Raw genomic sequence first — 8838 nt, forward strand, 5'->3', positions numbered from 1 at the left:
TGTTTAATGTATGTGACAACTGCCTTTGATCGCTCAGACTAGACTTATAGCAAGAGCACCAAACTTGATTATATCAGGCTAACCCCTGGTCTGTCTGTCTGTCTTCCTCCGGCGTTGGGAGGAGTAATGTGCTAGGTGCCTGGGGCTCCTGGAGTAATGTGCTAGGTGCCTGGGACTCCTGGAGTAATGTGCTAGGTGCCTGGGGCTCCTGGAGTAATGTGCTAGGTGCCTGGGGCTCCTGGAGTAATGTGCTAGGTGCCTGGGCGGTGCCACCATGTCTTATGGTTTGTTACACAGCAGCCGTCATAACCTGCCAACAAGACGTAACACAGGGGGAGGATGACCCCACTCTGAACTGGTACTATGTTTCCCATGGAGCCATTCTAATGGTTTAGATGATGAGTAATCTTTGCTTAGAGCTGAAAACTTGTGTTAGCTCCCAAAGTACTGAACTAGTAAACTACCACTTTCCCCATGGAGCTACTGAAGGGTCCATATACTCTGTCTCTTCTACACAACAATCAGCTGATTATCAAGCTGATATTAGCAGTGGAGCAGTTATTATGCCAGTGGAAGAGCGAATTCCTTATGGAAGACCGAATTCATGTGGAAGACCGATTTCATGTGGAATACCGAATTCATGTGGAAGACCGAATTCATGTTGAATACCGAATTCACGTGGAAGACCGAATTCATGTTGAATACTGAATTCATGTGGAAGAGCGAATTCATGTGGAATACCGAATTCATGTTGAATACCGAATTCATGTGGAAGACCGAATTCATGTGGAAGACCGAATTCATGTTGAATACTGAATTCATGTGGAAGAGCGAATTCATGTGTAATACCGAATTCATGTCGAAGACCGATTTCATGTGGAATACCGAATTCATGTGGAAGACCGATTTCACGTTGAATACCGATTTCATGTGGAATACCGAATTCATGTGGAAGACCGATTTCATGTGGAATACCGAATTCATGTGCAAGACCGAATTCATGTGCAAGACCGAATTCGGGTGCAAGACCGAATTCATGTGCAAGACCGAATTCATGTGGAAGACCGAATTCATGTGCAAGACCGAATTCATGTGGAGGACCGAATTAATGTGCAAGACCGAATTCATGTGGAGGACCGAATTCATGTGGAAGAACAAATTCATGTGGAAGACCGAATTCATGTGGAAGACCGAATTAATGTGCAAGACCGAATTCATGTGGAGGACCGAATTCATGTGCAAGACCGAATTCATGTGGAAGACCGAATTAATGTGCAAGACCGAATTCATGTGGAGGACCGAATTCATGTGGAAGAACGAATTCATGTGGAGGACCGAATTCATGTGGAAGACCGAATTAATGTGCAAGACCGAATTCATGTGGAGGACCGAATTCATGTGGAAGAACGAATTCATGTGGAATACCGAATTCATGTGGGCCTACTATAGTACAATATAATAAAGCAACTTTATTGTCCACTCCATTGAACAACGGAAATTAGTATTTTGTGCTGTCACATTATCCAGACTAACAATACCAGAGCTGGAAGCAGCACAGCATCAGGTTCAGTCGCCCATGGAGCAGGTTAAGGGCTAAGTGATCTGGCTCCAGGACACACTTCACTGTGAGTGGGCTATTAACGGTCTGCCCATGGCATGCTTTAACTGTAGGACAGTGTTTCTCAACTTTTTACAGTTAACTTTTCATGATTTCCTCTTATATGTGTTGGCTCTAGGTCACACTTTACATGTCAGTGGACCATCAGCTGTCTACTCTTGGTCTATGGCATAATGTAGAACAATGTTTTTCAAGCTTTTGTGTACCAAGGACCAACACATTATGGTTAATACTTCAACATTGGACTGCAATTCACAGACTGCTTATGAAAACTAGTACCCTTTTCACACTGAGATATTTTATTTTCACTACTATGGTGGATACGCAACCAGACCAGCATAGTACAGCTTGGTTTGGCTGGACTCAGTATGTTAAAAGCCTTTAGGGCAGGCAAGATTCACGCGGTAACAGAGTCACACTTCCACTATAAAAACAGCCATATATTTTTTACAATCAGGGGCAAATCTTAATGCTATGTATGTTTTTGTAGGTATTTGTTAGTGCTTTAATGCAATATTAACAATTAATTGTTCAAATATATATTTCAGCCAAAAATCTCTATTTAGTGCTAGGTAACGGAGTTACAGCCATTTAAAATATTTTTGGATGGGTACAGTGACTTGCAAAAGTATTCATCCCCCTTGGCGTTTTTCCTATTTTGTTGCATTACAACCTGTAAATTCAATGGATTTTTATTAGGATTTTATGTAATGGACAAACACAAAATAGTCTAAATTGGTTAAGTGAAATGAAAAAAAGTACTTGTTTCAAAGAATTCAAAAAAATTAATTACGGAAAAGTGGTGCGTGCATATGTATTCACCCCCTTTGCTATGAAGCCCCTAAATAAAATCTGATGCAACCAATTACCTTCATAAGTCACATAATTAGTTAAATAAAGTCCACCTGTGTGCAATCTAAGTGTCAAATGATCTGTCACATGATCTCAGTATATATGCCCCTGTTCTGAAAGGCCCCAGAGTCTGCAACACAACTAAGCAAGGGGCACCACCAAGCAAGCGGCACCATGAAGACCAAGGAGCTCTCCAAACAGGTCAGGGACAAAGTTGTGGAGAAGTACAGATCAGGGTTGGGTTATAAAAAAATATCAGAAACTTTGAATATCCCACGGAGCACCATTAAATCCAATATAAAAAAATTGAAAGAATATGGCACCACAACAAACCTTCCAAAAGAGGACTGCCCACCAAAACTCATGGACCAGGCAAGGAGGGCATTAATCAGAGAGGAAACAAAGAGACCAAAGAAAACCCTGAAGGAGCTGCAAAACTCCACAGCGGAGATTGGAGTATCTGTCCATAGGACCACATTAAGCCGTACACTCCACAGAACTGGGCTTTACGGAAGAGTGGCCAGAAAAAAAGCCATTGCTTAAAGAAAAAAATAAGCAAACACGTTTGCTGTTCGCCAAAAGGAATTTGGGAGACTCCCCAAACATATGGAAGAAGGTACTCTGGTCAGATGAGACTAAAATTGAGCTTTTTGGCCATCAAGGAAAACGCTATGCCTGGCACAAACCCAACACCTCTCATCACCCCGAGAACACCATCCACAGTGAAGCATGGTGGTGGCAGCATCATGCTGTGGGGATATTTTTTATCGGCAGGGACTGGGAAACTGGTCAGAATTGAAGGAATGATGGATGGTGCTAAATACAGGGAAATTCTTGAGGGAAACCTGTTTCAGTCTTCCAGAGATTTGAGACTGGGATGGAGGTTCACCTTCCAGCAGGACCATGACCCTAAGCATACTGCTAAAGCAACACTTGCGTGGTTTAAGGGGAAAGGTTCAAATGCCTTGGAATGGCCTAGTCAAAGCCCAGACCTCAATTCAATTGAGAATCTGTGGTATAACTTAAAGATTGATGTACACCAGCGGAACCCATCCAACTTGAAGGAGCTGGAGCAGTTTTGCCTTGAAGAATGGGCAAAAATCCCAGTGGCTAGATGTGCCAAGCTTATAGAGACATACCCCAAGAGACTTGCAGCTGTAATTGGTGCAAAAGGTGGCTCTACAAAGTATTGACTTGGGGGGGGGGTGAATAGTTATGCATGCTCAAGTTTTCTGTTTTCTTGTCTTACTTCTTGTTTGTTTCACAATAAACAATATTTTGCATCTTCAAAGTGGTAGGCATGTGTGTAAAACAAATGATACAAACCCCCAAAAAATCAATTTTAATTCCAGGTTGTAAGGCAACAAAATAGGAAAAATGCCAAGGGGGATGAATACTTTCGCAAGCCACTGTATATGCAAACCTGCATAACATGCGGTTCTTTAGTGATAATACAATGTAACATATCATCTGATAAAGTATTTAGTTGACTATATCAACACCAACTTTGGTATCATTTGATGTAATATTTCAACATGAAATACAGATAATCCAAAGAGACCCCTTGACTTTTTGTTACGTTAAAGCCTTATTCTAAAATGGATTAAATTGTTTTTTCCACCCTCATCAATCTACACACAATACCCCATAATGACAAAGCAAAAACTGTTTTTTTGAAATGTTAGAAAATATATAAAATAAAATAAAACAGAAATATAACATTTACATAAGTATTCAGACCCTTTACTCAGTACTTTGTTGAAGCACCTTTGGCAGCGATTACAGCCTCGAGTCTTCTTTGGTATGACGCTGCAAGCTTGACACACCTGTATTTGGGGAGTTTCCCCCATTCTTCTCTGCAGAACCTCTCAAGCTCTGTCAGATTGGATTGGGAGCGTCGCTGCACAGCTATTTTCATGTCTCTGCAGAGCTGTTCGATCAGGTTCAAGTCCGGGCTCTGGCTGGGCCACTCAAGGACATTCAGATACTTCTCCTGAAGCCACTCCTGCGTTGTCTTGGCTGTGTGCTTAGGGTCGTTGTCCTGTTGGAAGGTGAACCTTCGCCCCAGTCTGAGGTCCTGAACGCTCTGGAGCAGGTTTCATCAAGGATCTCTCTGTACTTTGCTCTGTTAATCTTTCCCTCAACCTGACTACTCTCCCAATCCTTGCCGCTGAAAAACATCCCCACAGCATGATGCTGCCACCACCATGCTTCAACGTAGGGATGGTGCCAGGTTTCCTCCAGACGTGATGCTTGGCATTCAGTACAAAATGTTGAATCTTGGTTTCATCAGACCAGAGAATCTTGTTTCTCATGGTCTGAGAGTCTTTAGGTGCCTTTTGGCAAACTCGAAGTGGGCTGTCATGTGCCTTTTACTGAGGAGTGGCTTCCATCTGGCCACTCTACCATAAAGGCCTGATTGGTGGTGTGCCGCAGAGATGGTTGTCCTTCTGGAAGGTTCTCCCATCTCCACAGAGGAACTCTGGAGCACTGTCAGTGGCCATCGGGTTCTTGGTCACCTCCCTGACCAAGGCCCTTCTCCCCCGATTGCTCAGTTTGACCGGGCGGCCAGCTCTAGGAAGAGTCTTGGTGGTTCCAAACTTCTTCCATTTAAGAATGATGGAGGCCAATGTGTTCTTGGGGACCTTCAATGCTGCAGAAATGTTTTGTTACCCTTCCCCAGATCTGTGCCTGGACACAATCCTGTCTCGGAGCTCTACAGACAATTCCTTTGAAGTCATGGCTTGGTTCTTTCTCTGACATGCACTGTCAACTGTGGGACCTTATATAGACAGGTGTGTGCCTTTCCAAATCATGTCCAATCAATTGAATTTACCACAGGTGGACTCCAACTCAATTTCGAGTCTCATGGCAAAGTGTCTGAATTCTTATGTAAATATGGTATTTCTGTTTTTTATTTTTAATACATTTGCAAAAAATGCGAAAAACTTTTCTTCGCTTTGTCATTATGGGGTATTGTGTGTAGATTGACGAGGGACAAAAATTATGTAATCCATTTCAGAATAAGGCTGTAACGTCACAAAATGGGGAAAAAGTCAAGGGGTCTGAATACTTTCTTAAGACTTTCATAGCTCTGTGAATTTTATTTTTAATTTAGATGCTAACCATGGCGTGACCTTGCCCTTTAGCAGTCTAGAACTGACTGAATCTATGTTAGCTTGAGGTAACTTCCCGAGGGACCAGTCCGCAACATCCCAGGGACCGCTGCCAGCCCACAGACCAAGGGTTGAAGACTCTGCATCCACCAATGGAAGGTGTTTGGAGCATTACACAGCCCAAATGGCATCCCGTTAAGCTCAAAAAGCCCAAAAAGCGTTCATTTGACCATAGTCTCAACATGAACCAAGACGGTTCGATCAACCAGTCAAATAGATTTCATGAAGGCTTTTTTTTACATCAGCAGTGGTTACTGACTTTATAAACACCAATAACAACATATGCAGTTTGATAGGCTGAGTAATGTTGGTAAGCCAATCTGAAGCGGTTTGTTTTTCAACTCAGCAGCTATTGAGCCCTACACAATACTGTAATCCTTCAAACTATTTTCAAGCAAGAATTCAATTGATGGACTGGCCAGGAAACCACTTAATCACATTTACTGATGATGACTGCATTTCACTGATAGAACACACCACACAACACAACATGGTGGCAACAAAGCAGTATGGAATTACGTCTCTATTTTCAGAGATGCTGGAATGTTGTTTGCATCAGTCTAATTCTTTAGGATTTCCTCTTCCAAAGCTGTTGTATTCATCTCTTATCTGATGTGAATGATAAGAGATGCACTTGACAACAACAAGCTTGCACAGCATACTCACACACACACACTCGCACCCGCACGCACACACGCACGCACACACACACACACACGTACACACACAACCACACACACACACACACACATACACACACAGACAAACAACCACTTCAATCAGTTATCACACGGCCACTGCAATTTCCTGCCCCAAAATGCTTGATTATGTATATTATGATAAAAATAAACACTGCAGGCGTTATTACGTTACCTATTGTCTACTCCTCTTTTTATGCAGGTTAGGGTTTACCGTGGTCCGCCTACACACCACTTAATAGACGCAGGTTAGCATTTTACCTCATGAATATTGTTCTGGAGGTAGCTCTGCAGAGTGGTCACTAGCTGGCACAGCCACAAAGTCATAAAATGACTGATTTTATACCTAACTCTAACCTTAACACTAACCACACTGCTAACCCTAATGCCTAACCATAACCTTAAAATAAAACCAAAAAAATCTAATTTTGTTTTCATGAATGTTTACAATATAGCACATTTTGACTTTGCAGCTGGCCTATTCAAGGCAGAATCGCTCAATTCTGCCTCCGGGACAATACTCATGACAATAAACGTCAACCTGCTCTTTTTACCACTCTAGAATAACATGTTAAAAAACAACCATCTGAGGGATAAACGCTATAATTAGTTTTAATGAGTACCTGTACTACGTGTAGAGTTGCTGCCTGGCTGAATAGAGCCTTACAGAAGTCTAGATTGCTCCTAGACATGAAGATTAAGAAGGGTCACCTGAACTCTGTGAAGCATTTGTTTGGGCTGCAATTTCTGAGACTGGCAACTCTAATGAACTTATCCTCTGCAGCAGAGGTAACTCTGGGTCTTCCGTTCCTGTGGCGGTCCTCATGAGAGCCAGTTTCATCATAGCGCTTGATGGTTTTTGCGACTGCACTTGAAGAAACGTTCAAAGTTATTGAAATGTTCCGTATTGACTGACCTTTATGTCTTAAAGTAATGATGGACTGTCATTTCTCTTTGTTTATCTGAGCTGTTCTTGCTATAATATGTACTTGGTCTTTTACCAAATAGGGCTTTCTTCTGGATACCCCCCCTACCTTGTCACAACACAACCGATTGGCTCAAACGCATTAAGAAGGAAAGAAATTCCACAAATTAACTTTTAAGAAGGCACACCTGTTAATTGAAATGCATTCCAGGTGACTACCTCATGAAGCTGGTTGAGAGAATGCCAAGAGTGTGCAAAGCTGTCATCAAGGCAAAGGGTGGTAATTTGAAGAATTTGTTTTACACTGTTTTGGTCACTTCATGATTCCATATGTGTTATTTCATAGTTTTGATGTCTTCACTATTATTCTACAATGTAGAAAATAGTAAAAGTAAAGATAATCCCTTGAATGAGTAGGTGTTCTAAAACGTTTGACCGGTAGTGTATATTGTCAGCTCACTACAGCATCAAAATCGAATTTTGGTAAAATTCAATAACTTGGGTCACCTTGCTGGAGGTCGTTTGCCGTTCATTTCACAAGCATCTATAAGCTTATAAGTTAACACAGCCTGAAGAGTCTGGCTATCAAGACACCTGTACAATCCTCCCTTCTAGGTAGCAAGACTAACCCAGCTGCTCCCTACTGGCTCTGTCTCAAACAGCACCCTATTCCCTGTGTAGTGCACTACTTTTGGCGAATGCAAATCTACACTCTCTACTTTTCTCTAAAACAACACCCAATGTGGATGCAGTGTTACTCTTGTCAACAGTAGTGCAATAGTACATTATACAGGCAGTGTAATAACAGCCTCTGTCTGCCAGTGTGATGACAGTCTCTGCCTGCCAGTGTGATGACAGCCTCTGCCTGCCAGTGTGATGACAGCCTCTGTCTGCCAGTGTGATGACAGCCTCTGCCTGCCAGTGTGATGACAGCCTCTGTCTGCCAGTGTGATGACAGCCTCTGCCTGCCAGTGTGATGACAGCCTCTGCCTGCCAGTGTGATGACAGCCTCTGTCTGCCAGTGTGATGACAGTCTCTGTCTGCCAGTGTGTTGACAGTATCTGCCTGCCAGTGTGTTGACAGTCTCTGTCTGCCAGTGTGTTGACAGTCTCTGTCTGCCAGTGTGTTGACAGTCTCTGTCTGCCAGTGTGTTGACAGCCTCTGTCTGCCAGTGTGATGACAGTCTCTGTCTGCCAGTATGATGACAGTCTCTGTCTGCCAGTGTGTTGACAGCCTCTGTCTGCCAGTGTGATGACAGTCTCTGTCTGCCAGTGTGTTGACAGTCTCTGTCTGCCAGTGTGTTGACAGCCTCTGTCTGCCAGTGTGATGACAGTCTCTGTCTGCCAGTGTGTTGACAGCCTCTGTCTGCCAGTGTGATGACAGTCTCTGTCTGCCAGTGTGATGACAGCCTCTGTCTGCCAGTGTGATGACAGCCTCTGTCTGCCAGTGTGATGACAGCCTCTGCCTGCCAGTGTGATGACAGCCTCTGTCTGCCAGTGTGATGACAGCCTCTGTCTGCCAGTGTGATGACAGCCTCTGAAGCTCAGCATCATTACTCCTCTCCTCTTC

This window comes from Coregonus lavaretus, assembly GCF_964263955.1.
Source record: "Coregonus lavaretus genome assembly, chromosome: 8".
Classification (NCBI taxonomy): Eukaryota; Metazoa; Chordata; class Actinopteri; order Salmoniformes; family Salmonidae; genus Coregonus; species Coregonus lavaretus.